Consider the following 27,982-nt stretch of genomic DNA (forward strand, 5'->3'; position numbering starts at 1 on the left):
GTCAATTTGGTGCTTAACAAGGTCTGTTCGGCCTACATCTGAATCGTGCTCACTGAACACGTTGGCGTACTCCCGTAACAACCCGCGCAGCTGATCGGCCTCCCCCTTAGGTAAATCTGCCCAAGGCACATGTAACGTATCATGCAGGGGAACGATCTCGGCCCGGGGGGTCGGGCCGACCCGCCAGGCCAGATCCTGGTTGTCCTCGGGGTGACCAGGGTCTTCCGCCCAGAGTGCAAACACTGAGTCGTTAGAGTGGCGCGCGTGCAGTGGATGTATGGTAGCTACTGTGGTGCGTCGTCGTAGCATCGCCGGGGTACTGTGTGGGTTAAACACCCGCATGAACAGTCGCCCCCCATCTGCGTTTACCAGCGTGGCTGACCCTACGACTCCGTACCGCGCTGCCAACTCCGGGTGAGGGGTTAGCATTACCTCGCCCGATGGTCGGTGTGTGGGTTCGGCGGAGGGGGTTCCCACTAGCACCAGCATCTCGGCGAGTGGCCCGATGGTGACGGCCGACACCAGCGTAGCGGCTACGGGTGTGAAGCGAGGGCGATCCCGCTCCTGTCCCAGGAACGGGATCCGCTCCCCGCTGCCTTCCACCGTGGCGCATCGCTGGCGGGGCTGTACGTTGAGCCCCAGTTTCTCCAGGAGGTCCGTCCCTCCAATACACTCATGGCACAACACACTCGAGACATAGAATTCCTGTGTGCACACCTGGTGTCCGAGACGGACCTCGAGGGAGATCCTTCCCAGAAACCCCATCCCGGCCCCGCTCGCTGTGTGCAGCGCGCGATCCGGGACCTGCAGGCGGCTCACATGAACCCCGAGTAGGCTGCAGTGTGCGGCGCTCACGAGTGAGGCTACGGCCCCCGTGTCCAGTAGGATCCGGGTGCGCTGCCCGTTCACCTGTCCTTCCACCAGCGATGTGGCCCCCGTGATTCCTGCCACCAGCTCCCGCAACCAGTCGCCTGTCCTCACCGCATCCTTGGGTGTTGTGGTCGGAACCTGTGTGGGGGTCACTCGCTCACCATTATTATTATCGTCGTTTTGTTTCGGGACCTCGTTGATTGCACCCCTAGGTGGTCCGCTCTCTAGGGGGCGTTGGCGTTTAACCCTGGCGCGTTTCGAGCGCGGGCGATCTGAGGACAGTCTCTCACGAGGTGCCCTTGATGGTCGCACAGGTAACATGCTCGGGGAAGTGCGGCGGCCCCGTAGGAGCCTCCCTGCCCGCTCCCTCTTTCTCCTCCCGTACACCGCTGCCCAGACTCCTCCTCTAGTCGGGCTACCCTCCCGGCCAGCCCTCCCACCTCGGTCTGAACTGTCTCCACCGTAGTCTGCAGCGCTGTCATATGTGCCCGTACTTGGGTTACCTTGTTGTCCACTTGGGTTATTCTCTCACCCACTTGGGTTACCTTGTTGTCCACTTGGGTTATTCTTTCACCTACTTGGGTTACCTTGTTGTCGATCCCCCCGATGCCCGTCTGTAACCCCGCTACCCATCCCGGGGTTGTCTCGCGGGATACCGGAGGCTCCCTTTCCCGACCCCTTACCGTCCTGGCGAGCTCCTGTTCCTCCTCTTCCTCCTCGGTGGACAGACTTGCGATGGTGCGCTCCCGTCCCAGACCTCGGAGCTGCGCGCGTTCGCTAGAAATTCTTTCGCACTTACGCGCGCGCTCGACAAGGGCGTTAAAGGGAAGGCGCGTACAGTTCATGTCTGGCTGCCACCACGCCGTGCGAGTCAAGTATCGCTGGATTTTCTCGGCGGCCAGCTCCTCAATCACCTCTGTTGTGTATCCCGGGCGTGCGATCTTTGTTAGCTCACGCACATCCTCGGCATAATCGCGCAGGTCCTCGCCGGGTTGGCGACGGCGTGCCTCTAAGGCTGCTTTCGCCTCTTCATTTCTCATGCCGAACCGTGAGTCAAGTTGGCGCATCAGCTCCTCTAGCTGTGTCTGCGCGCTTGTGGGAAGAGCTTCCACAAAATCGGCTGCCTGCCCATCCAGATTCATAATAAGTTGACATAACGCCTGCGCGTCCGTCCACCCATTAATTTCCTTAGCCCCTAGGACGTTGCGGGCAAACGCTTTCCACGAAGGGGTACCCCGGCCGGTGAATATATGCCTTATTTTCGCGTGGGGTAACGCGGGGGTTCGTACCGCTTCTGACACCAAACTGTGGGAGCTACCGTCCCCCGCCATCACCGAATTGTCGGGGCCATTGGCCCCCGACTCCCCCGTTAAATTCATACCACTACCACAACTGCAACAACCGGTGTATGATTATGGACGTGGGTACCCGTGTACCTCACGGTGCAGCTCTACTCACGCGGAAACCATCGCCAGCAGCATCGCGTGCTTGAATTGTGTAATCTTGTTTTATTTACCGTCGCAGCCGTTCGGAAGCAACTAATAAGGCTGCGCTGCGGAATACCCGCTCACCAATTTATCTCTACGCGCTACACGCGCGGCGCGTGCCGTGAGCGCCGCTGCTCCTACACGCCCCCGTACTGGCGCGGGCGAACTCCAACCAGTACCACACGATGCATAGGCTCACCACACCACGCACTAGTGCATTTAATGATCGAAGGACCCGTACTTTAATTCCCAGGGTGATAGCATGTTACTGCTGCCCCGGCATGCGCGTTAAGCACCGAGTGAACCCACCCGTCCGAGCGTAAACACATGGGTAAAATTACTCACTCACGCGCAAACAAAAGAATCATCGTGGGCAAGCTCGCCACACCACGCACCGCCCCTCCATACTCACAGAGACAACATGACACGGTTTATACCCTACGGACGGTTTATTCCCCACGAATAAATGAACTAGACTGTGCGTGTCAGTACGGACCAGCAGAACAGGTCTAACCTATCTCTCTACTGCCTGATTCTTAATCGCCCTGCCCACTCTCTATTTTCTCGCCGAATTTCGTCCCTTTGTCTTACCTCTCTCCCTCGTACTTACGGTCTGACCTCGCAGCGATGGAGGTCGCGGATAGATGATCCTGTAAACAGACTCTGGCTGTTCTCTGCCCCGTCCCACGGACGTGCGAGTAACAGTGAGATGACGGCTCCTCGATCCCTCCCTCCTCTCGATCTCCAGTAAAAAAAAATGGCCCCGTGGTTCCCCAAAGTGTCCCTTTTTATGCTCCTTTCAAAGCCCTCGCACCGCCCATCCGCGGTGCATCACGGGTCGGGCCATTAATCCGCGGTGCATCATGGGTAGGGCCGTTAATCCGTGGTGCATCATGGGTAGAGACGCTAACCCGCGGTGCACCATGGGTAGAGATGCTTAACCCGCGCTGCCCCGCTCCCCACCTGTCTGCTGGTCCGCGTGTGTCCTGGGCATCTCCTCACTGCGGTTCTCAGTGGGTGCGCCTTGGTCATTTAATTCTAAGTTAAGCCACGGCACCGCAGTGCCATTTGGCCTGGGGGGGGGGGGGCCTGCCAATTCCCTGACCCTGAGAAACCGTGGAGCACCCCCACGAGGGGGCCTCTCGGGTAAAAACTCAGGCCAGGTGCCCCCCCCTTCCCCATGAGGCCCTACTTAAGAGTGTGTGTGTTTATGTGGGGGGGGGGGGGGGGGTGGCGGGGGAAGTGCTGTGATGGGAGCCGGGTGGCATCTCGGTCGCAGCAGCACAGCGACGGCTCCGGTTTCGATGGAGCGGCTTCGCTGTTGTGGCACCACACGGGCCTCACAATGGACGGCGAAACCTCGCGTGGCAGCGACAAACCAGCAGCCGACGCACCGCTCTCTGCAGCGGTGGACAAAATGGTGGCCATGACACGTGAACTTGGCGGGAACTGTGAAATGGCGGCCATCTCCATCCCGCCCGAAATGACGGCCGTATTCACCAAAGGGGGACCTTCCGAGGCACCGTCACCGGCCCTCTGCACCTCCACCCCCGGACGATCCACCACCGGACTTCCTCCAGTGGCGATCGGCGTGATGAGAGCGACAAGGCGGAGAAGTGTAGTTGTTAGCGCACCCAGCTGGGTCTCCACCCTCTGCCATGGCTCGTCAGCGAGAAGCTGTTGATTCGTCTCCGCCGCAAGTGCGACATCGGCACCTGTCGTGGGCTCCATCACCGGGGCCACGGCCTCCAGGGTCGGCAGGAGCTGAGTCGCCATCTCGTCGTCGTCGGAGGACACTGCAGGTGGATTCTTCTTTTTCTGATGTTTAGACATCGTGCTTTGTGTAGAATTCTATCAGAAAAAGTCCACATCTTGACACCACTGTAATAAGTGGCTGTGATACGATAAGAACTTGAGTCGTTTATTAATAAATCTTCGGGACAGCTTGGTTTTCTCTCATCTCTTTATCTCACTACGGAATGATTGCCGCCCAAGCGGCTTCGCTGCCCCGCACCACGTGGCGCTCACCCACTCTCTAACACGCCGCTGGCAGACGGCGCACTAGGGAATGGTTGAGTGACTGGAGGTCGAGCCGCCACGTGGCCGATGGATATGGCGGGGCAGCAGCGATAAGGAGCTCTTCTTTATTCTTCACACCGACCCCGCACCTTGCTCCGGCCCCTGCTTATATACGCTCCCTGGCGACTAAACCCCGCCTCTGGCCACGCCCGGGAATGTTCCAGAGGCTTCCCGGGCGGCTCCGCCCTTTCATTTTTGCTCTAGATGTAAACCCTCACCCCAGATAAACCATAACTGCAGAGCAAACAACGCCCCACATAATACAGGAGATGGCGCTCTCATTACAATAATGAGGAATGGGATGTTTGGTCTCTCCATGAATCAAACGGAGATTTCTTGAGTTCAACAGTAAAGCACATTTGGGCGAAATGTCCAAGCTAACTCTGAGACTCTGAAACCGCGACCCAACAGTGATCTATTAAAATACAGAAGCGGACAACTTATAACGAGGACAAGCACACAATCATCAGCTTCGTTTCCTTTAAAGCAGTTGATTTGGATTTGTTTCCCAGCCACGACAGCCTTTTATTTGTTATGGTGGAGTTGTTAATATTGGGTGCAAGATTGAATACATTTTAAATCAAATATAATTTTCTTTAATTCAAAAAATGTTGGTGAGGTTAAGACTCCGAGGGACAGGATTGTTAAATGTTATTTTAATGCCTTTGCACCTTTATTTGAACCAGGTCATAAAGTGACTTACCAGGTCATAAACCTTCCACCAAAAAACGCCTGTTTGCTTCATTTGGATCTTTAGAATGGTGGCACTAATTGCCACCATTCAAAAGATCAGCATGCCATGAACCTAGAGACTAGGCCCATAACCACCAAGAGCACCTCATGTGATCGTGCATCTTTTTACAAGAGCATTTATTGAAAAGTTTAAAATTGTTGACGGTTCTTGCAACACATCTGTCAGAAATGTGAAACAGTCACCGAGCTTCCTCAACACAAACAAATTCACCACTGCACACTGCTTGAACCGAAGGCTTGAAGTTTAATTACGTGGCAACTTGCGCCCAATTTCATTTACATTTAACATGAAACAAATGATTAAAACCTACAAAACCTTCCAGTATGTTGCAGAACTTTAAAAGGAGAGGGCAGTGAAAAATCTGCAAACTTCAATGCGATAGTACCAACCCAATGTGCCTTCATTTTGCCATCTGTGGAATGTCGTGGAATGGATAAAATTCAAGACTGTCTATTTGCGCCCTGTGTCTGCAAGTGCGATGGTGGTATAATGGTCAGCATAGCTGCCTTTCAAGGAGTTGATCCGGCTTCGATTCCCGGCCGTCGCAGTTTTTGTGTTACTACTGAATGAATGTTAAAATTAGGAGTGTATCATGGAGTCAGTTTTGATTGGTATTACCCCAGAGTCGCGGCATCGCATTTACACTGACCTCTGCTGCTGTAACTTCTTCTAATGCGAAACGAATTATTTTCAAAACTAGCTTAGCTCTTATCTCAGAAAAAATCAGACTTATATGCACCGAACTAGATCAGTTAGACAAGACACTCTACAAATCACACTTATCATTGACGGCAACAATGTCCACATCGGATTGGGAACATGTAGACAATATGACTGCCTCTTCAGCTGCTACTATGTCAACCAAATGTAAGGACAACCTGATTTGCAAATTTAACCTCCTCTTCAACAAAAGACTGGACCCACACACCAAAAAGTTAGACGTTAACAAAGTCGTAATTAATCGCAGTAACAGTTCTATTTCTGATGGTCTGAAATCCATTTTAGCTAAAGGTCTAAACTTTGCAGTCACACCTAAACACATACCAGTTAATGATATAATTGCCCAAGTAGACGTTGCTCTCAGGGGCCTGGGTCACATCGCTGCAGACGTAGCAAGATCTGAAATCGCTGCAACCCTCAAAAACGCTAAGATGCCAGCTAGCAACCTCAGCAAAGATGAGCGTTTTGAATTATATAAATTAAAAAGAGGAATGATATTGTAGTCCTCTCAGCTGACAAGGGCAATGCTACTGTCATCATGGATAAAATAGAATACAACAACAAAATTAAAGAATTACTCGACGATGGTAGTTATACAACAATAAAAAGAGATCCCACCAACAGCCTCGTCACACAAACCAACAAAATAATTTCTGATTCAACCGCATTAATTGATCAATCTAAACAGTTTTCGTTGAAACCTTCTGCTGCCAGGCCACCAAGATTATACGGCTTACCAAAAATACATAAAGTAGATAGACCCCTTCGTCCCATCGTCTCTACTATCAACTCCCCCACATACAAACTGGCTCGTTTTTTGTCTGAAATCCTGCGTCCTTTCACTGGACAAACCACCTCTGCGGTACAAAATTCTACTCACCTGGTATCGACAATCAAAGGTATTTCCCTGTCCCCAGACGACTTGCTTGTCAGTTTTGATGTAGTCTCCTTATTCACCAAGGTTCCTGTACCTGACACCATCGCAATCATTGAAGACTTGGTTCATCAAGGACTAAACACTGAGGTACCCCCCCTGGTGAGACACTGTTTAACCAATACATACTTCACTTGGAATGGAACTTTCTACAAACAAACTGAGGGCACCCCAATGGGCTCCCCCCTATCTCCGGTTATAGCCAACATTTTCATGGAGAAATTTGAGACTGACGCCATCCAGACTGCCACTCTGCGCCCAACCTTATGGAAGAGGTACGTGGATGACACTTTTGTCATCTGGCCACATGGCCGGCCTGCTCTAGACCAATTCTTCTACCACATCAATTCCATACACCCAGCCATCAGAATTACCATGGAAGTCGAAAAAGATGGCAAGCTACCTTTTTGGATGTCCTAATTAAAAAGAGACCTGATGGTTCAATGAGCCACTCTATCTACAGGAAAGCTACCCATACGGATGAATATCTGAAACCGGATTCCCACCACCATCCATCACAGAAGAACTCTCTCATCAAGACTCTGTATCATAGAGCCCAATGCATATCCGACCAGGAACACATAGGCAGTGAACTCAAGCACGTACACCAAGCTCTTAAGGCTAATGGTTACTCCGACTATACAATCCGCAAAGCTATCACTCAAACCATGAAGAAGGACCCTCTTGAAGAGCCTTTCAAAACCATCACTTTACCCTACATTGCGGGGATCACAAAAAAGATCTCCAAAATCTTTAATAAACATAAGATCCAGGTCCGTTTCAACACATTACATAAAATCCGTGATCTGGTTCCGTCTGTAAAAGATGTGATTCCGGACATACAGTACCCTGGTGTCTACAAGCTAAGTTGCCTCTGTGGTAGTAGTTACATTGGAGAAACCAAACGCCATGTCTCGGACCGCATTCGTGAACACAAAGCGGACCTTAAACACGGTAGGGCCAACACCTCAGCCTTGGCAGATCATTGTTATAATTCAGTAGGCTCACATGACATTAACTTTTCCAAGACAGAGGTTCTGTGTAAGCCATCTGGCTACCATGAGAGATTCGTTCATGAGGTTGTCCACATATACCAGCACAGAGACAATTTCAACCGAGAAGATGGATTCTGGCTTAGCAATCATTGGAAAGATTTGATAAACCATTTCACGTCTTAATTGATTGTTCACGCTTACAATGGCTTTCAGACAGCATACATTAATTTTTCGTCTCCCCCCTCTTCTTATCAGAACATAGATAGGATAGTCCTTCTAAATAAACTGTCAAATCGCTGCGCGTGGCGCTGACGTTTTTTAAATAAATAAATACACCGTTTAAAAATAACTAAATTTATGCAAACCGACACACCTGATGACGACCGTTTGTGTTATGGTCGAAACGTCGTGAGAATTTTTATTGTTTTATATATATTTTATTATTTTATTGTTTCCCTTCAACGTGACTTTACCGAAAGAGCTAAGATACAAAAAAGGTGAATTAATATTTATTAATGTTCATGAAATTCGCATGCAGGAATGACTTTTATTTTCCTGCAATGTTAAAACAAGTCTACACCATGATAATCATGAGTGATGGGATTATTAGTCTCTCCAAGAATCAAACGTGGAGTTTTCAGGTTCAACAGGACAGCACTTATGGGAGAGATGTCCAATCTAACATTGAGGCCCTCTGAAACAACGACCCAACAGTGGTCCATGAGGATACGAAGCAAACACCTTCTAAAGAGGACAAACACACAATCATCAACATTATCACCGTTCTCATTGCCATCACCATTGTCTTCAGTCATCATCACTGTCATCATTGCTCTTAATTCGCACTTAAATTTAGTTAAAAGCTCTACACACTTTCAACATACCGCTACCATGTACCAGTAAAGGGCATTCAAAGAGAGACATGCTTCATAACAATCTGAAATCTGAAATGTGCCTTCCTTTTGATAGTTGTGTCGTGACATGGCTGACATTACAGCACACTCTGTGTTGGTGGCAAACGAGCTACCTCCTAAGCAGCTAATCTGGGTTTGGAGACCAGCCATTGCAGGCTTTTATTTGTTTTGGCTGAGTTGTTAATGCTACTGTTAATTGAATCAATATATAATCATATTGATTTGGTTAAGATTTAGAGAGACTGGCTTATTTTTGCACCTTCCTTTGCACCATGTTATAAAGTTACTTATTAAGTGATAAACCTTCCATTACGTTCAGTACTTTTGCATTGACGAGAGTTTAGATTAGCACCATTTGCCACCATTCAAAGAATCAGCATACCATCAACCAGGAGGATATGCTATAACCACCAAGCACACCTCATGTGATCGTGCATGTATTGCAAAAACATTTTGTTTTAAGTTTAGATTTGTTGACAGTTCTTCCAACACAACTGTGAGAAATGTGTAAACGGTCACTGAGCTTCCTCAAAACATCCAAATTCACCACTACACACCGCATGAACCAACATCTTTAAATGTAATTACGTATCAACTTGCACCCAATCTGAATAATATTATCATAAACAAAAATAAACCTCTGAACCCTTCTGGTATGTTGCAAAACTTTAACAGTAGAGGGCAGTGAAAATCTGCAAACTTCAAAGCGATTGTGCCAACCCAATGTGCCTTCATTTTGCCATGTGTGGAATGTCGTGGCATGGATAAAATTCAAGATTGTCTATTTGCGCAGTGTGTCTGCCAGTGCGATGGTGGTATAATGGTCAGCATAGCTGCCTTCCAAGCAGTTGATCCGGGTTCGATTCCCGGCCGTCGCAGTTTTTATGTTACCACTTAATGAATGTTAAAATTAGGAGTGTATCCTGGAGTCAGTTTTCAGTCAGATTCAATTTGCTTTTCATTTGAAGACAAAAATTTATCATGACCAATAAGGATCGTCATATCAAGCATACTTGATCATACCATGGTTCATCATCCAAACAGCTGCATCAAATTAATGTTAAGATTCATTTTTTGAAAACCTGAGTTCTAAATATATTGTACTCGGGATTCCTCAGATGTGTTCCTGTTAAAGAGTATTATTTGGTGCCTTCCTTCCTATATGACAATAGATTCGAGATCTTGCATTTAATGCCAATGGCTTTGAGTTAACTTTTTTTCAAGGTATTTTTTCTAACAAAAAAATTTATAATTAATATTTATTAATGTTCATGAAATTCGCATGCACGAATGGCTTTTATTTTCCTGCTATGTTAAAACAAGTATAAACCATGATAATAATGAGTCATAGGTTTATTAGTCTCTCCAAGAATCAAACGTGGAGTTTTCAGGTTCAACGGGACAGCACTTATGGGAGAGGTGTCCAAGCTAACATTGAGGCTTTCTGAAACCACGACCCAACAGTGGTCCATGACGATACGAATCAAACACCTTCTAAAGAGGACAAACATGCAATCATCAACATGATCACCGTTCTCACTGCCATCACCGTTGTCTTCAATCATCATCACTGTCATCATTGTTCTTAATTTGCATTTAAATTTGGTTAAAAGCTATACACACTTTCAACATACCGCTACCATGTACAGGGACAGAACATTAAAAGAGAGACATGCTTCATAACAATCTAAAATCTCCAATGTACCTTCATTTTGATAGTTGTGTTGTGACATGGCTGACATTACAGCACTCTGCGTTGGTGGCAAACTGGTCAGCTTAGCTACCTCCTTAGCAGCTAATCTGGGTTTGGAGACTAGCTATTGCAGGCTTTTATTTCTTATGGCTGAGTTGTTAATGTTACTGTTAATTGAATCAATATAGAATCATATCTCTTTGGATAAGATTACGAGAGACTGGATTATTTTTGCACCTTCCATTGCACCATGTCATCAAGTTACTTAGTAAGTGATAAACCTTCCAATACGTGCAGTACTTTTGCATTGACGAGAGTTGAGATTAGCACCATTTGCCACCATTCAAAGGATCAGCATGCCATCAACCAGGAGACTATGCCATAACCACCAAGCACACCTCATGTGATCGTGCATGTATTGCAAAAGCAATTTCTGAAAAGTTTAAAATTGTTGACAGTTCTTCCAACACATCTGTGAGAAATGTGTAAACGGTCACTGAGCTTCCTCAACACATCCAAATTCACCACTACACACCGCATGAGCCAACATCGTTAAATGTAATTGCGTATTAACTTGCGCCCAATCTGAATAATATCATAAAACTGCAAAAATAAAACCCATGAAACCTTCGAGTATGTTGCAAAACTTTAACAGTAGAGGGCAGTGAAAATCTGCAAACTTCAAAGCGATTGTGCAAACCCAATGTGCCTTCATTTTGCATTTGTGGAATGTCGTAGCATGGATAAAATTCAAGATTGTCTATTTGCACCATGTGTCTGCAAGTGCGATGGTGGTATAATGGTCAGCATAGCTGCCTTCCAAGCAGTTGATCCGGGTTCGATTCCCGGCCGTCGCAGTTTTTATGTTACGAGTGAATGAATGTTAAAATTAGGAGCGTATCATGGAGTCAGTTTTGAGTCAGATTCAATTTGCTTTTCATTTGAAGACGAAATTGATTCATGACCAATAAAGATCGTCAGATCCAGCATACTTGATCATACCATGGTTCATCATCCAAACAGCAGCATCAAGTTCATGATAAGCTTAATTTTTTGAAAACCTGAGTTCTAAACATATTGTACTCGGGATTCCTCAGATGTGTTCCTTTAAAAGAGTATCATTTGGTGCCTTCTTTCCTATAGGACTATAGATACGAGATCTTGCATTTAATGCAAAAGGCTTTGAGTTAATTTTTTTGCTTCAAGGGAATTATTTCGAACCAAAATTTTTTAAATTAATATTTATGAATGTTCATGTAATTCACATGCACGAATTACTTTGATTTTCGTGCCATGTTAAAACAAGTCTAAACCATGATAATAATGAGTCATGGGATCATTAGTCTCTCCAAGAATCAAACGCGGAGTTTTCAGGTTCAAGAGTAAAGCACTTATGGGAGAGATGTCCAAGCTAACATTGAGGCCCTCTGAAACCACGACCCAATAGTGATCCATGACGATACGAAGCAAACACCTTCTAAAGAGGAAAAACACACAATCATCAACATGATCACCATTCTCACTGCCATCACCATTGTCTTCTTTTAGCTCCCTCCGAAGCAGCTGATCTTGGTTTGGAGACCAGCCATTGCAGGTTTTTATTTGTTATGGCTAAGTTGTCAATGTTACTGTTAATTGAATCAATATAGAATCATATCTATTTGGTTAAGATTTCGGGAGACTGAATTATTTTTGCACCTTCCATTGCACCATGTCATCAAGTTACTTAGTAAGTGAAAAACCTTCCACTACGTACAGTACTTTTGCATCGACGAGAGTTGAGATTAGCACCATTTCCCACCATTCAAAGGATCAGCATGCCATCAACCAGGAGACTATGCCATAACCACCAAGCACACCTCATGTGATCGTGCATGTATTGCAAAAGCAATTTCTGAAAAGTTTAAAATTGTTGACAGTTCTTCCAACACATCTCTGAGAAATGTGTAAACGGTCACTGAGCTTCCTCAACACATCCAAATTCACCACAACACAACGCATGAACCAACATCGTTAAATGTAATTGCGTATTAACTTGCGCCCAATCTGAATAATATTATAATAAAACTAAAAAATAAAACCTCTGAAACCTTCGAGTATGTTGCAAAACTTTAACAGTAGAGGGCAGCGAAAATCTGCAAACTTCAAAGCGATTGGTGCAAACCCAATGTGCCTTCATTTGGCCATGTGTGGAATGTCGAGGCATGAATAAAATTCAAGAATGTCTATTTGCGCCATGTGTCTGTAAGTGCGATGGTGGTATAATGGTCAGCATAGCTGCCTTCCAAGCAGTTGATCCGGGTTCGATTCCCGGCCGTCGCAGTTTTTATGTTACCACTGAGTAAATGTTAAAATTAGGTGTGTATTCTGGAGTCAGTTTTGAGTCAGATTCAATTTGCTTTTCATTTGAAGACGAAAATGATTCATGACCAATAAAGATCGTCAGATCCAGCATACTTGATCATACCATGGTTCATTATCCAAACAGCAGCATCAAGTTCATGATAAGCTTCATTCTTTGAAAACCTGAGTTCTAAACATATTGTACTCGGGATTCCTCAGATGTGTTCCTTTAAAAGAGTATTATTTGGTGCCTTCTTTCCTATAGGACTATAGATACGAGATCTTGCATTTAATGCAAAAGGCTTTGAGTTAATTTTTTTGCTTCAAGGGAATTATTTCGAACCAAAATTTTTTAAATTAATATTTATTAATGTTCATGTAATTCACATGCACGAATTACTTTGCTTTTCGTGCCATGTTAAAACAAGTCTAAATGGGATCATTAGTCTCTCCAAGAATCAAACGCGGAGTTTTCAGGTTCAAGAGTAAAGCACTTATGGGAGAGATGTCCAAGCTAACATTGAGGCCCTCTGAAACCACGACCCAATAGTGGTCCATGACGATACGAAGCAAACACCTTCTAAAGAGGAAAAACACACAATCATCAACATGATCACCATTCTCACTGCCATCACCATTGTCTTCTTTTAGCTCCCTCCGAAGCAGCTGATCTTGGTTTGGAGACCAGCCATTGCAGGTTTTTATTTGTTATGGCTAAGTTGTCAATGTTACTGTTAATTGAATCAATATAGAATCATATCTATTTGGTTAAGATTTAGGTCGACTGAATTATTTTTGCACCTTCCATTGCACCATGTCATCAAGTTACTTAGTAAGTGATAAACCTTCCACTACGTACAGTACTTTTGCATCGACGAGAGTTGAGATTAGCACCATTTGCCAACATTCAAAGGATCAGCATGCCATCAACCAGGAGACTATGCCATAACCACCAAGCACACCTCATGTGATCGTGCATGTATTGCAAAAGCAATTTCTGAAAAGTTTAAAATTGTTGACAGTTCTTCCAACACATCTGTGAGAAATGTGTAAACGGTCACTGAGCTTCCTCAACACATCCAAATTCACCACTACACAACGCATGAACCAACATCGTTAAATGTAATTGCGTATTAACTTGCGCCCAATCTGAATAATATCATTAAACTGCAAAAATAAAACCCATGAAACCTTCGAGTATGTTGCAAAACTTTAACAGTAGAGGGCAGTGAAAATCTGCAAACTTCAAAGCGATTGGTGCAAACCCAATGTGCCTTCATTTGGCCATGTGTGGAATGTCGAGGCATGGATAAAATTCAAGAATGTCTATTTGCGCCACGTGTTTGCAAGTGCGATGGTGGTATAATGGTCAGCATAGCTGCCTTCCAAGCAGTTGATCCGGGTTCGATTCCCGGCCGTCGCAGTTTTTATGTTACCACTGAATTAATGTTAAAATTAGTTGTGTATCATGGAGTCAGTTTTGAGTCAGATTCAATTTGTTTTTCATTTGAAGACGAAAATGATTCATGACCAATAAAGATCGTCATATACAGCATACTTGATCATACCATGGTTCATCATCCAAACAGCAGCATTAAGTTCATGTTAAGCTTCATTCTTTGAAAACCTGAGTTCTAAATATATTTTACTCGGGATTCCTCAGATGCGTTCCTGTGAAAGAGTATTATTTGGTGCCTTCTTTCCTTTATGACAATAGATACGAGATCTTGCATTTAATGCAAAAGGCTTTGAGTTAACTTTATTGCTTCAAGAGATTTTTTCTAACCAAAAAATGTTTAATTAATATTTATTAATGTTCATGAAATTCGCATGCAGGAATTACTTTTATTTTCCTGCCATGTTAAAACAAGTCTAAACCATGATAATAATGAGTCATAGGATTATTAGTCTCTCCAAGAATCAAACGTGGAGTTTTCAGGTTCAACAGGAGAGCACTTATGGGAGAGATGTCCAAGCTAACATTGAGGCCCTCTGAAACCACGACCCAACAGTGGTCCATGACGATACGAAGCAAACACCTTCTAAAGAGGACAAACACACAATCATCAACATGATCATCGTTCTCACTGCCATCACCATTGTTTTCAATCATCATCACTGTCATCATTGCTCTTAATTCGCAATTAAATTTGGTTGAAGCTCTACACACTTTCAACATACCGCTACCATGTACCAGTAAACGGCATTCAAAAAGAGAGACATGCTTCATATCAATCTGAAATCTCCAATGTAGCTTCATTTGGATAGTTGCGTCGTGACATGGCTGACATTACAGCACTCTGTGTTGTTGGCAAACTGGTCAGCTTAGCTACCTCCTTAGCAGCTGATCTGGGTTTGGAGACCAGCCATTGCATACTTTTATTTGTTTTGGCTGAGTTGTTAATGTTACTGTTAATTGAATCAATATAGAATCATATTTATTTTATTAAGGTTTCGAGAGACTGGCTTATTTTTGCACCTTCCATTGCACCATGTTATAAAGTTACTTATTAAGTGATAAACCTTCCACTACATACAGTACTTTTGCATTGACGAGAGTTGAGATTAGCACCATTTGCCAACATTCAAAGGATCAGCATGCCATCAACCAGGAGACTATGCCATAACCACCAAGCACACCTCATGTGATCGTGCATGTATTGCAAAAGCAATTTCTGAAAAGTTTAAAATTGTTGACAGTTCTTCCAACACATCTGTGAGAAATGTGTAAACGGTCACTGAGCTTCCTCAACACATCCAAATTCACCACTACACACCGCATGAACCAACATCGTTAAATGTAATTGCGTATTAACTTGCGCCCAATCTGAATAATTTCATAAAACTGCAAAAATAAAACCCATGAAACCTTCGAGTATGTTGCAAAACTTTAACAGCAGAGGGCAGTGAAAATCTGCAAACTTCAAAGCGATTGTGCAAACCCAATGTGCCTTCATTTGGCCATGTGTGGAATGTCGTGGCATGGATAAAATTCAAGACTGTCTATTTGCACCATGTGTCTGCAAGTGCGATGGTGGTATAATGGTCAGCATAGCTGCCTTCCAAGCAGTTGATCCGGGTTCGATTCCCGGCCGTCGCAGTTTTTATGTTACCACTGAATTAATGTTAAAATTAGTTGTGTATCATGGAGTCAGTTTTGAGTCAGATTCAATTTGCTTTTCATTTGAAGACGAAATTGATTCATGACCAATAAACATCTTCAGATCCAGCATACTTGCTCATACCATGGTTCATCATCCAAACAGCAGCATCAAGTTCATGTTAAGCTTCATTCTTTGAAAACCTGAGTTCTAAATATATTTTACTCGGGATTCCTCAGATGCGTTCCTGTGAAAGAGTATTATTTGGTGCCTTCTTTCCTTTATGACAATAGATACGAGATCTTGCATTTAATGCAAAAGGCTTTGAGTTAACTTTATTGCTTCAAGAGATTTTTTCTAACCAAAAAATGTTTAATTAATATTTATTAATGTTCATGAAATTCGCATGCAGTAATTACTTTTATTTTCCTGCCATGTTAAAACAAGTCTAAACCATGATAATAATGAGTCATAGGATTATTAGTCTCTCCAAGAATCAAACGTGGAGTTTTCAGGTTCAACAGGGGAGCACTTATGGGAGAGATGTCCAAGCTAACATTGAGGCCCTCTGAAACCACGACCCAACAGTGGTCCATGACGATACGAAGCAAACACCTTCTAAAGAGGACAAACACACAATCATCAACATGATCATCGTTCTCACTGCCATCACCATTGTTTTCAATTATCATCACTGTCATCATTGCTCTTAATTCGCACTTTAATTTGGTTAAAAGCTCTACACACTTTCAACATACCGCTACCATCTACCAGTACAGAACATTCAAATAGAGACTTGCATTATAACAATCTTAAATCTCCAATGTGCCTTCCTTTCGATGGTTGTGTGGTGACATGGTTGACATCACACCACTCTGTGTTGGTGGCAACTGGTCATTTTAGCTGCCTCCTAAGCAGCTGATCTGGGTTTGGAGACCAGCCATTGCAGGTTTTTATTTGTTATGGCTAAGTTGTCAATGTTACTGTTAATTGAATCAATATAGAATCATATCTATTTGGTTAAGATTTCGGGAGACTGAATTATTTTTGCACCTTCCATTGCACCATGTCATCAAGTTACTTAGTAAGTGATAAACCTCCCACTACGTACAGTACTTTTGCATCGACGAGATTTGAGATTAGCACCATTTGCCACCATTCAAAGGATCAGCATGCCATCAACCAGGAGACTATGCCATAACCACCAAGCACACCTCATGTGATCGTGCATGTATTGCAAAAGCAATTTCTGAAAAGTTTAAAATTGTTGACAGTTCTTCCAACACATCTGTGAGAAATGTGTAAACGGTCACTGAGCTTCCTCAACACATCCAAATTCACCACTACACAACGCATGAACCAACATCGTTAAATGTAATTGCGTATTAACTTGCGCCCAATCTGAATAATATTATTATAAAACTAAAAAATAAAACCCATGAAACCTTCGAGTATGTTGCAAAACTTTAACAGTAGAGGGCAGTGAAAATCTGCAAACTTCAAAGCGATTGGTGCAAACCCAATGTGCCTTCATTTGGCCATGTGTGGAATGCCGAGGCATGGATAAAATTCAAGAATGTCTATTTGCGCCATGTGTCTGTAAGTGCGATGGTGGTATAATGGTCAGCATAGCTGCCTTCCAAGCAGTTGATCCGGGTTCGATACCCGGCCGTCGCAGTTTTTATGTTACCACTGAGTAAATGTTAAAATTAGGTGTGTATTCTGGAGTCAGTTTTGAGTCAGATTCAATTTGCTTTTCATTTGAAGACGAAAATGATTCATGACCAATAAAGATAGTCAGATCCAGCATACTTGATCATACCATGGTTCATTATCCAAACAGCAGCATCAAGTTCATGATAAGCTTCATTCTTTGAAAACCTGAGTTCTAAACATATTGTACTCGGGATTCCTCAGATGTGTTCCTTTAAAAGAGTATTATTTGGTGCCTTCTTTAATATGTGACAATAGATACGAGATCTTGCATTTAATGGAAAAGGGTTTGAGTTAACTTTATTGCTTCAAGGGATTTTTTCTAACCAAAAATGTTTCATTAATATTTATTAATGTTCATGAAATTCGCATGCAGCAATGACTTTTATTTTCCTGCCATGTTAAAACAAGTCTCAACCATGATAATAAAGAGTCAAAGGATTATTAGTCTCTCCAAGAATCAAACGTGGAGTTTTCAGGTTCAACAGGACAGCACTTATGGGAGATATGTCCAAGCTAACATTGAGGCCCTCTGAAACCACGACCAAACAGTGGTCCATGACGATACGAAGCAAACGCCTTCTAAAGAGGACAAACACACATTCATCAACATGATCACCATTCTCACTGCCATCACCATTGTTTTCAATCATCATCATTGTCATCATTGCTCGTAATTCGCACTTAAATTTGGTTGAAGCTCTACACACTTTCAACATACCGTTACCATGTACCAGTAAAGGGCATTCATAGAGAGACATGCTTCATAACAATCTGAAATATCCAATGTAGCTTCATTTGAATAGTTGCGTCGTGACATGGCTGACATTACAGCACTCTGTGTTGTTGGCAAACTGGTCAGCTTAGCTACCTCATTAGCAGCTAATCTGGGTTTGGAGACCAGCCATTGCAGGTTTTTATTTGTTATGGCTGAGTTGGCAATGTTACTGTTAATTGAATCAATATAGAATCATATCTATTAGGTTAAGATTTCGGGAGACTGAATTATTTTTGCACCTTCCATTGCACCATGTCATCAAGTAACTTAGTAAGTGATAAACCTTCCACTACGTACAGTACTTTTGCATTGACGAGAGTTGAGATTAGCACCATTTGCCACCATTCAAAGGATCAGCATGCCATCAACCAGGAGACTATGCCATAACCACCAAGCACACCTCATGTGATCGTGCATGTATTGCAAAAGCAATTTCTGAAAAGTTTAAAATTGTTGACAGTTCTTCCAACACATCTGTGAGAAATGTGTAAACGGTCACTGAGCTTCCTCAACACATCCAAATTCACCACTACACACCGCATGAACCAACATCGTTAAATGTAATTGCGTATTAACTTGCGCCCAATCTGAATAATATCATAAAACTGCAAAAATAAAACCCATGAAACCTTCGAGTATGTTGCAAAACTTTAACAGTAGAGGGCAGTGAAAAATCTGCAAACTTCAAAGCGATTGTGCAAACCCAATGTGCCTTCATTTTGCATTTGTGGAATGTCGTAGCATGGATAAAATTCAAGACTGTCTATTTGCACCATCTGTCTGCAAGTGCGATGGTGGTATAATGGTCAGCATAGCTGCCTTCCAAGCAGTTGATCCGGGTTCGATTCCCGGCCGTCGCAGTTTTTATGTTACCAGTGAATGAATGTTAAAATTAGTTGTGTATCATGGAGTCAGTTTTGAGTCAGATTCAATTTGCTTTTCATTTGAAGACGAAATTGATTCATGACCAATAAAGATCGTCAGATCCAGCATACTTGATCATACAATGGTTCATCATCCAAACAGCAGCATCAAGTTCATGATAAGCTTAATTCTTTGAAAACCTGAGTTCTAAACATATTGTACTCGGGATTCCTCAGATGTGTTCCTTTAAAAGAGTATTATTTGGTGCCTTCTTTCCTATAGGACTATAGATACGAGATCTTGCATTTAATGCAAAAGGCTTTGAGTTAATTTTTTTGCTTCAAGGGAATTATTTCGAACCAAAATTTTTTAAATTAATATTTATTAATGTTCATGTAATTCACATGCACGAATTACTTTGATTTTCGTGCCATGTTAAAACAAGTCTAAATGGGATCATTAGTCTCTCCAAGAATCAAACGCGGAGTTTTCAGGTTCAAGAGTAAAGCACTTATGGGAGAGATGTCCAAACTAACATTGAGGCCCTCTGAAACCACGACCCAATAGTGGTCCATGACGATACGAAGCAAACACCTTCTAAAGAGGAAAAACACACAATCATCAACATGATCACCATTCTCACTGCCATCACCATTGTCTTCTTTTAGCTCCCTCCGAAGCAGCTGATCTTGGTTTGGAGACCAGCCATTGCAGGTTTTTATTTGTTATGGCTAAGTTGTCAATGTTACTGTTAATTGAATCAATATAGAATCATATCTATTTGGTTAAGATTTCGGGAGACTGAATTATTTTTGCACCTTCCATTGCACCATGTCATCAAGTTACTTAGTAAGTGATAAACCTTCCACTACGTACAGTACTTTTGCATCGACGAGAGTTGAGATTAGCACCATTTGCCACCATTCAAAGGATCAGCATGCCATCAACCAGGAGACTATGCCATAACCACCAAGCACACCTCATGTGATCGTGCATGTATTGCAAAAGCAATTTCTGAAAAGTTTAAAATTGTTGACAGTTCTTCCAACACATCTGTGAGAAATGTGTAAACGGTCACTGAGCTTCCTCAACACATCCAAATTCACCACTACACAACGCATGAACCAACATCGTTAAATGTAATTGCGTATTAACTTGCGCCCAATCTGAATAATATCATTAAACTGCAAAAATAAAACCCATGAAACCTTCGAGTATGTTGCAAAACTTTAACAGTAGAGGGCAGTGAAAATCTGCAAACTTCAAAGCGATTGGTGCAAACCCAATGTGCCTTCATTTGGCCATGTGTGGAATGTCGAGGCATGGATAAAATTCAAGAATGTCTATTTGCACCACGTGTTTGCAAGTGCGATGGTGGTATAATGGTCAGCATAGCTGCCTTCCAAGCAGTTGATCCGGGTTCGATTCCCGGCCGTCGCAGTTTTTATGTTACCACTGAATTAATGTTAAAATTAGTTGTGTATCATGGAGTCAGTTTTGAGTCAGATTCAATTTGTTTTTCATTTGAAGACGAAAATGATTCATGACCAATAAAGATCGTCATATACAGCATACTTGATCATACCATGGTTCATCATCCAAACAGCAGCATCAAGTTCATGTTAAGCTTCATTCTTTGAAAACCTGAGTTCTAAATATATTTTACTCGGGATTCCTCAGATGCGTTCCTGTGAAAGAGTATTATTTGGTGCCTTCTTTCCTTTATGACAATAGATACGAGATCTTGCATTTAATGCAAAAGGCTTTGAGTTAACTTTATTGCTTCAAGAGATTTTTTCTAACCAAAAAATGTTTAATTAATATTTATTAATGTTCATGTAATTCACATGCACGAATTACTTTGCTTTTCGTGCCATGTTAAAACAAGTCTAAATGGGATCATTAGTCTCTCCAAGAATCAAACGCGGAGTTTTCAGGTTCAAGAGTAAAGCACTTATGGGAGAGATGTCCAAGCTAACATTGAGGCCCTCTGAAACCACGACCCAATAGTGGTCCATGACGATACGAAGCAAACACCTTCTAAAGAGGAAAAACACACAATCATCAACATGATCACCATTCTCACTGCCATCACCATTGTCTTCTTTTAGCTCCCTCCGAAGCAGCTGATCTTGGTTTGGAGACCAGCCATTGCAGGTTTTTATTTGTTATGGCTAAGTTGTCAATGTTACTGTTAATTGAATCAATATAGAATCATATCTATTTGGTTAAGATTTAGGTCGACTGAATTATTTTTGCACCTTCCATTGCACCATGTCATCAAGTTACTTAGTAAGTGATAAACCTTCCACTACGTACAGTACTTTTGCATCGACGAGAGTTGAGATTAGCACCATTTGCCAACATTCAAAGGATCAGCATGCCATCAACCAGGAGACTATGCCATAACCACCAAGCACACCTCATGTGATCGTGCATGTATTGCAAAAGCAATTTCTGAAAAGTTTAAAATTGTTGACAGTTCTTCCAACACATCTGTGAGAAATGTGTAAACGGTCACTGAGCTTCCTCAACACATCCAAATTCACCACTACACAACGCATGAACCAACATCGTTAAATGTAATTGCGTATTAACTTGCGCCCAATCTGAATAATATCATTAAACTGCAAAAATAAAACCCATGAAACCTTCGAGTATGTTGCAAAACTTTAACAGTAGAGGGCAGTGAAAATCTGCAAACTTCAAAGCGATTGGTGCAAACCCAATGTGCCTTCATTTGGCCATGTGTGGAATGTCGAGGCATGGATAAAATTCAAGAATGTCTATTTGCACCACGTGTTTGCAAGTGCGATGGTGGTATAATGGTCAGCATAGCTGCCTTCCAAGCAGTTGATCCGGGTTCGATTCCCGGCCGTCGCAGTTTTTATGTTACCACTGAATTAATGTTAAAATTAGTTGTGTATCATGGAGTCAGTTTTGAGTCAGATTCAATTTGTTTTTCATTTGAAGACGAAAATGATTCATGACCAATAAAGATCGTCATATACAGCATACTTGATCATACCATGGTTCATCATCCAAACAGCAGCATCAAGTTCATGTTAAGCTTCATTCTTTGAAAACCTGAGTTCTAAATATATTTTACTCGGGATTCCTCAGATGCGTTCCTGTGAAAGAGTATTATTTGGTGCCTTCTTTCCTTTATGACAATAGATACGAGATCTTGCATTTAATGCAAAAGGCTTTGAGTTAACTTTATTGCTTCAAGAGATTTTTTCTAACCAAAAAATGTTTAATTAATATTTATTAATGTTCATGAAATTCGCATGCAGGAATTACTTTTATTTTCCTGCCATGTTAAAACAAGTCTAAACCATGATAATAATGAGTCATAGGATTATTAGTCTCTCCAAGAATCAAACGTGGAGTTTTCAGGTTCAACAGGAGAGCACTTATGGGAGAGATGTCCAAGCTAACATTGAGGCCCTCTGAAACCACGACCCAACAGTGGTCCATGACGATACGAAGCAAACACCTTCTAAAGAGGACAAACACACAATCATCAACATGATCATCGTTCTCACTGCCATCACCATTGTTTTCAATCATCATCACTGTCATCATTGCTCTTAATTCGCAATTAAATTTGGTTGAAGCTCTACACACTTTCAACATACCGCTACCATGTACCAGTAAACGGCATTCAAAAAGAGAGACATGCTTCATATCAATCTGAAATCTCCAATGTAGCTTCATTTGGATAGTTGCGTCGTGACATGGCTGACATTACAGCACTCTGTGTTGTTGGCAAACTGGTCAGCTTAGCTACCTCCTTAGCAGCTGATCTGGGTTTGGAGACCAGCCATTGCATACTTTTATTTGTTTTGGCTGAGTTGTTAATGTTACTGTTAATTGAATCAATATAGAATCATATTTATTTTATTAAGGTTTCGAGAGACTGGCTTATTTTTGCACCTTCCATTGCACCATGTTATAAAGTTACTTATTAAGTGATAAACCTTCCACTACATACAGTACTTTTGCATTGACGAGAGTTGAGATTAGCACCATTTGCCAACATTCAAAGGATCAGCATGCCATCAACCAGGAGACTATGCCATAACCACCAAGCACACCTCATGTGATCGTGCATGTATTGCAAAAGCAATTTCTGAAAAGTTTAAAATTGTTGACAGTTCTTCCAACACATCTGTGAGAAATGTGTAAACGGTCACTGAGCTTCCTCAACACATCCAAATTCACCACTACACACCGCATGAACCAACATCGTTAAATGTAATTGCGTATTAACTTGCGCCCAATCTGAATAATTTCATAAAACTGCAAAAATAAAACCCATGAAACCTTCGAGTATGTTGCAAAACTTTAACAGCAGAGGGCAGTGAAAATCTGCAAACTTCAAAGCGATTGTGCAAACCCAATGTGCCTTCATTTGGCCATGTGTGGAATGTCGTGGCATGGATAAAATTCAAGATTGTCTATTTGCACCATGTGTTTGCAAGTGCGATGGTGGTATAATGGTCAGCATAGCTGCCTTCCAAGCAGTTGATCCGGGTTCGATTCCCGGCCGTCGCAGTTTTTATGTTACCACTGAATTAATGTTAAAATTAGTTGTGTATCATGGAGTCAGTTTTGAGTCAGATTCAATTTGCTTTTCATTTGAAGACGAAATTGATTCATGACCAATAAACATCTTCAGATCCAGCATACTTGATCATACCATGGTTCATCATCCAAACAGCAGCATCAAGTTCATGTTAAGCTTCATTCTTTGAAAACCTGAGTTCTAAATATATTTTACTCGGGATTCCTCAGATGCGTTCCTGTGAAAGAGTATTATTTGGTGCCTTCTTTCCTTTATGACAATAGATACGAGATCTTGCATTTAATGCAAAAGGCTTTGAGTTAACTTTATTGCTTAAAGAGATTTTTTCTAACCAAAAAATGTTTAATTAATATTTATTAATGTTCATGAAATTCGCATGCAGTAATTACTTTTATTTTCCTGCCATGTTAAAACAAGTCTAAACCATGATAATAATGAGTCATAGGATTATTAGTCTCTCCAAGAATCAAACGTGGAGTTTTCAGGTTCAACAGGGGAGCACTTATGGGAGAGATGTCCAAGCTAACATTGAGGCCCTCTGAAACCACGACCCAACAGTGGTCCATGACGATACGAAGCAAACACCTTCTAAAGAGGACAAACACACAATCATCAACATGATCATCGTTCTCACTGCCATCACCATTGTTTTCAATTATCATCACTGTCATCATTGCTCTTAATTCGCACTTTAATTTGGTTAAAAGCTCTACACACTTTCAACATACCGCTACCATCTACCAGTACAGAACATTCAAATAGAGACTTGCATCATAACAATCTTAAATCTCCAATGTGCCTTCCTTTCGATGGTTGTGTCGTGACATGGTTGACATCACACCACTCTGTGTTGGTGGCAACTGGTCATTTTAGCTGCCTCCTAAGCAGCTGATCTGGGTTTGGAGACCAGCCATTGCAGGTTTTTATTTGTTATGGCTAAGTTGTCAATGTTACTGTTAATTGAATCAATATAGAATCATATCTATTTGGTTAAGATTTCGGGAGACTGAATTATTTTTGCACCTTCCATTGCACCATGTCATCAAGTTACTTAGTAAGTGATAAACCTCCCACTACGTACAGTACTTTTGCATCGACGAGATTTGAGATTAGCACCATTTGCCACCATTCAAAGGATCAGCATGCCATCAACCAGGAGACTATGCCATAACCACCAAGCACACCTCATGTGATCGTGCATGTATTGCAAAAGCAATTTCTGAAAAGTTTAAAATTGTTGACAGTTCTTCCAACACATCTGTGAGAAATGTGTAAACGGTCACTGAGCTTCCTCAACACATCCAAATTCACCACTACACAACGCATGAACCAACATCGTTAAATGTAATTGCGTATTAACTTGCGCCCAATCTGAATAATATCATAAAACTGCAAAAATAAAACCCATGAAACCTTCGAGTATGTTGCAAAACTTTAACAGTAGAGGGCAGTGAAAATCTGCAAACTTCAAAGCGATTGGTGCAAACCCAATGTGCCTTCATTTGGCCATGTGTGGAATGTCGAGGCATGGATAAAATTCAAGAATGTCTATTTGCGCCCCGTGTCTGCAAGTGCGATGGTGGTATAATGGTCAGCATAGCTGCCTTCCAAGCAGTTGATCCGGCTTCGTTTCCCGGCCGTCGCAGTTTTTATGTTACCACTGAATTAATGTTAAAATTAGTTGTGTATCATGGAGTCAGTTTTGAGTCAGATTCAATTTGTTTTTCATTTGAAGACGAAAATGATTCATGACCAATAAAGATCGTCATATACAGCATACTTGATCATACCATGGTTCATCATCCAAACAGCAGCATCAAGTTCATGTTAAGCTTCATTCTTTGAAAACCTGAGTTCTAAATATATTTTACTCGGGATTCCTCAGATGCGTTCCTGTGAAAGAGTATTATTTGGTGCCTTCTTTCCTTTATGACAATAGATACGAGATCTTGCATTTAATGCAAAAGGCTTTGAGTTAACTTTATTGCTTCAAGAGATTTTTTCTAACCAAAAAATGTTTAATTAATATTTATTAATGTTCATGTAATTCACATGCACGAATTACTTTGCTTTTCGTGCCATGTTAAAACAAGTCTAAATGGGATCATTAGTCTCTCCAAGAATCAAACGCGGAGTTTTCAGGTTCAAGAGTAAAGCACTTATGGGAGAGATGTCCAAGCTAACATTGAGGCCCTCTGAAACCACGACCCAATAGTGGTCCATGACGATACGAAGCAAACACCTTCTAAAGAGGAAAAACACACAATCATCAACATGATCACCATTCTCACTGCCATCACCATTGTCTTCTTTTAGCTCCCTCCGAAGCAGCTGATCTTGGTTTGGAGACCAGCCATTGCAGGTTTTTATTTGTTATGGCTAAGTTGTCAATGTTACTGTTAATTGAATCAATATAGAATCATATCTATTTGGTTAAGATTTAGGTCGACTGAATTATTTTTGCACCTTCCATTGCACCATGTCATCAAGTTACTTAGTAAGTGATAAACCTTCCACTACGTACAGTACTTTTGCATCGACGAGAGTTGAGATTAGCACCATTTGCCAACATTCAAAGGATCAGCATGCCATCAACCAGGAGACTATGCCATAACCACCAAGCACACCTCATGTGATCGTGCATGTATTGCAAAAGCAATTTCTGAAAAGTTTAAAATTGTTGACAGTTCTTCCAACACATCTGTGAGAAATGTGTAAACGGTCACTGAGCTTCCTCAACACATCCAAATTCACCACTACACAACGCATGAACCAACATCGTTAAATGTAATTGCGTATTAACTTGCGCCCAATCTGAATAATATCATTAAACTGCAAAAATAAAACCCATGAAACCTTCGAGTATGTTGCAAAACTTTAACAGTAGAGGGCAGTGAAAATCTGCAAACTTCAAAGCGATTGGTGCAAACCCAATGTGCCTTCATTTGGCCATGTGTGGAATGTCGAGGCATGGATAAAATTCAAGAATGTCTATTTGCACCACGTGTTTGCAAGTGCGATGGTGGTATAATGGTCAGCATAGCTGCCTTCCAAGCAGTTGATCCGGGTTCGATTCCCGGCCGTCGCAGTTTTTATGTTACCACTGAATTAATGTTAAAATTAGTTGTGTATCATGGAGTCAGTTTTGAGTCAGATTCAATTTGTTTTTCATTTGAAGACGAAAATGATTCATGACCAATAAAGATCGTCATATACAGCATACTTGATCATACCATGGTTCATCATCCAAACAGCAGCATCAAGTTCATGTTAAGCTTCATTCTTTGAAAACCTGAGTTCTAAATATATTTTACTCGGGATTCCTCAGATGCGTTCCTGTGAAAGAGTATTATTTGGTGCCTTCTTTCCTTTATGACAATAGATACGAGATCTTGCATTTAATGCAAAAGGCTTTGAGTTAACTTTATTGCTTCAAGAGATTTTTTCTAACCAAAAAATGTTTAATTAATATTTATTAATGTTCATGAAATTCGCATGCAGGAATTACTTTTATTTTCCTGCCATGTTAAAACAAGTCTAAACCATGATAATAATGAGTCATAGGATTATTAGTCTCTCCAAGAATCAAACGTGGAGTTTTCAGGTTCAACAGGAGAGCACTTATGGGAGAGATGTCCAAGCTAACATTGAGGCCCTCTGAAACCACGACCCAACAGTGGTCCATGACGATACGAAGCAAACACCTTCTAAAGAGGACAAACACACAATCATCAACATGATCATGGTTCTCACTGCCATCACCATTGTTTTCAATCATCATCACTGTCATCATTGCTCTTAATTCGCAATTAAATTTGGTTGAAGCTCTACACACTTTCAACATACCGCTACCATGTACCAGTAAACGGCATTCAAAAAGAGAGACATGCTTCATATCAATCTGAAATCTCCAATGTAGCTTCATTTGGATAGTTGCGTCGTGACATGGCTGACATTACAGCACTCTGTGTTGTTGGCAAACTGGTCAGCTTAGCTACCTCCTTAGCAGCTGATCTGGGTTTGGAGACCAGCCATTGCATACTTTTATTTGTTTTGGCTGAGTTGTTAATGTTACTGTTAATTGAATCAATATAGAATCATATTTATTTTATTAAGGTTTCGAGAGACTGGCTTATTTTTGCACCT

General features: G+C 42.1%; 11 non-coding genes across 11 annotated transcripts; all 11 read left to right on the forward strand.

The window, feature by feature from the left end:
• The first annotated feature begins 9,559 nt into the window (after positions 1-9,559).
• On the forward strand, positions 9,560-9,631 carry TRNAG-UCC (transfer RNA glycine (anticodon UCC)). Its single transcript has one exon. It is a non-coding gene; the product is annotated as a tRNA-Gly (tRNA).
• A 1,600-nt stretch (positions 9,632-11,231) lies between these two features.
• On the forward strand, positions 11,232-11,303 carry TRNAG-UCC (transfer RNA glycine (anticodon UCC)). The gene has a single exon. It is a non-coding gene; the product is annotated as a tRNA-Gly (tRNA).
• Positions 11,304-12,696: 1,393 nt separating this feature from the next.
• TRNAG-UCC (transfer RNA glycine (anticodon UCC)) lies at positions 12,697-12,768 on the forward strand. Its single transcript has one exon. It is a non-coding gene; the product is annotated as a tRNA-Gly (tRNA).
• A 1,372-nt stretch (positions 12,769-14,140) lies between these two features.
• TRNAG-UCC (transfer RNA glycine (anticodon UCC)) lies at positions 14,141-14,212 on the forward strand. Its single transcript has one exon. It is a non-coding gene; the product is annotated as a tRNA-Gly (tRNA).
• A 1,605-nt stretch (positions 14,213-15,817) lies between these two features.
• Positions 15,818-15,889, forward strand: TRNAG-UCC (transfer RNA glycine (anticodon UCC)). The gene has a single exon. It is a non-coding gene; the product is annotated as a tRNA-Gly (tRNA).
• Positions 15,890-17,495: 1,606 nt separating this feature from the next.
• Positions 17,496-17,567, forward strand: TRNAG-UCC (transfer RNA glycine (anticodon UCC)). The gene has a single exon. It is a non-coding gene; the product is annotated as a tRNA-Gly (tRNA).
• A 1,602-nt stretch (positions 17,568-19,169) lies between these two features.
• On the forward strand, positions 19,170-19,241 carry TRNAG-UCC (transfer RNA glycine (anticodon UCC)). The gene has a single exon. It is a non-coding gene; the product is annotated as a tRNA-Gly (tRNA).
• A 1,372-nt stretch (positions 19,242-20,613) lies between these two features.
• TRNAG-UCC (transfer RNA glycine (anticodon UCC)) lies at positions 20,614-20,685 on the forward strand. Its single transcript has one exon. It is a non-coding gene; the product is annotated as a tRNA-Gly (tRNA).
• Positions 20,686-22,056: 1,371 nt separating this feature from the next.
• TRNAG-UCC (transfer RNA glycine (anticodon UCC)) lies at positions 22,057-22,128 on the forward strand. The gene has a single exon. It is a non-coding gene; the product is annotated as a tRNA-Gly (tRNA).
• A 1,605-nt stretch (positions 22,129-23,733) lies between these two features.
• On the forward strand, positions 23,734-23,805 carry TRNAG-UCC (transfer RNA glycine (anticodon UCC)). The gene has a single exon. It is a non-coding gene; the product is annotated as a tRNA-Gly (tRNA).
• Positions 23,806-26,852: 3,047 nt separating this feature from the next.
• On the forward strand, positions 26,853-26,924 carry TRNAG-UCC (transfer RNA glycine (anticodon UCC)). The gene has a single exon. It is a non-coding gene; the product is annotated as a tRNA-Gly (tRNA).
• The last annotated feature ends 1,058 nt before the right edge of the window (positions 26,925-27,982 follow it).

This window comes from Petromyzon marinus, chromosome 35 (assembly GCF_048934315.1).
Source record: "Petromyzon marinus isolate PM22_M1 ecotype Great Lakes invasive population chromosome 35, UKy_Petmar_22M1.pri1.0, whole genome shotgun sequence".
NCBI lineage: Eukaryota > Metazoa > Chordata > Hyperoartia > Petromyzontiformes > Petromyzontidae > Petromyzon > Petromyzon marinus.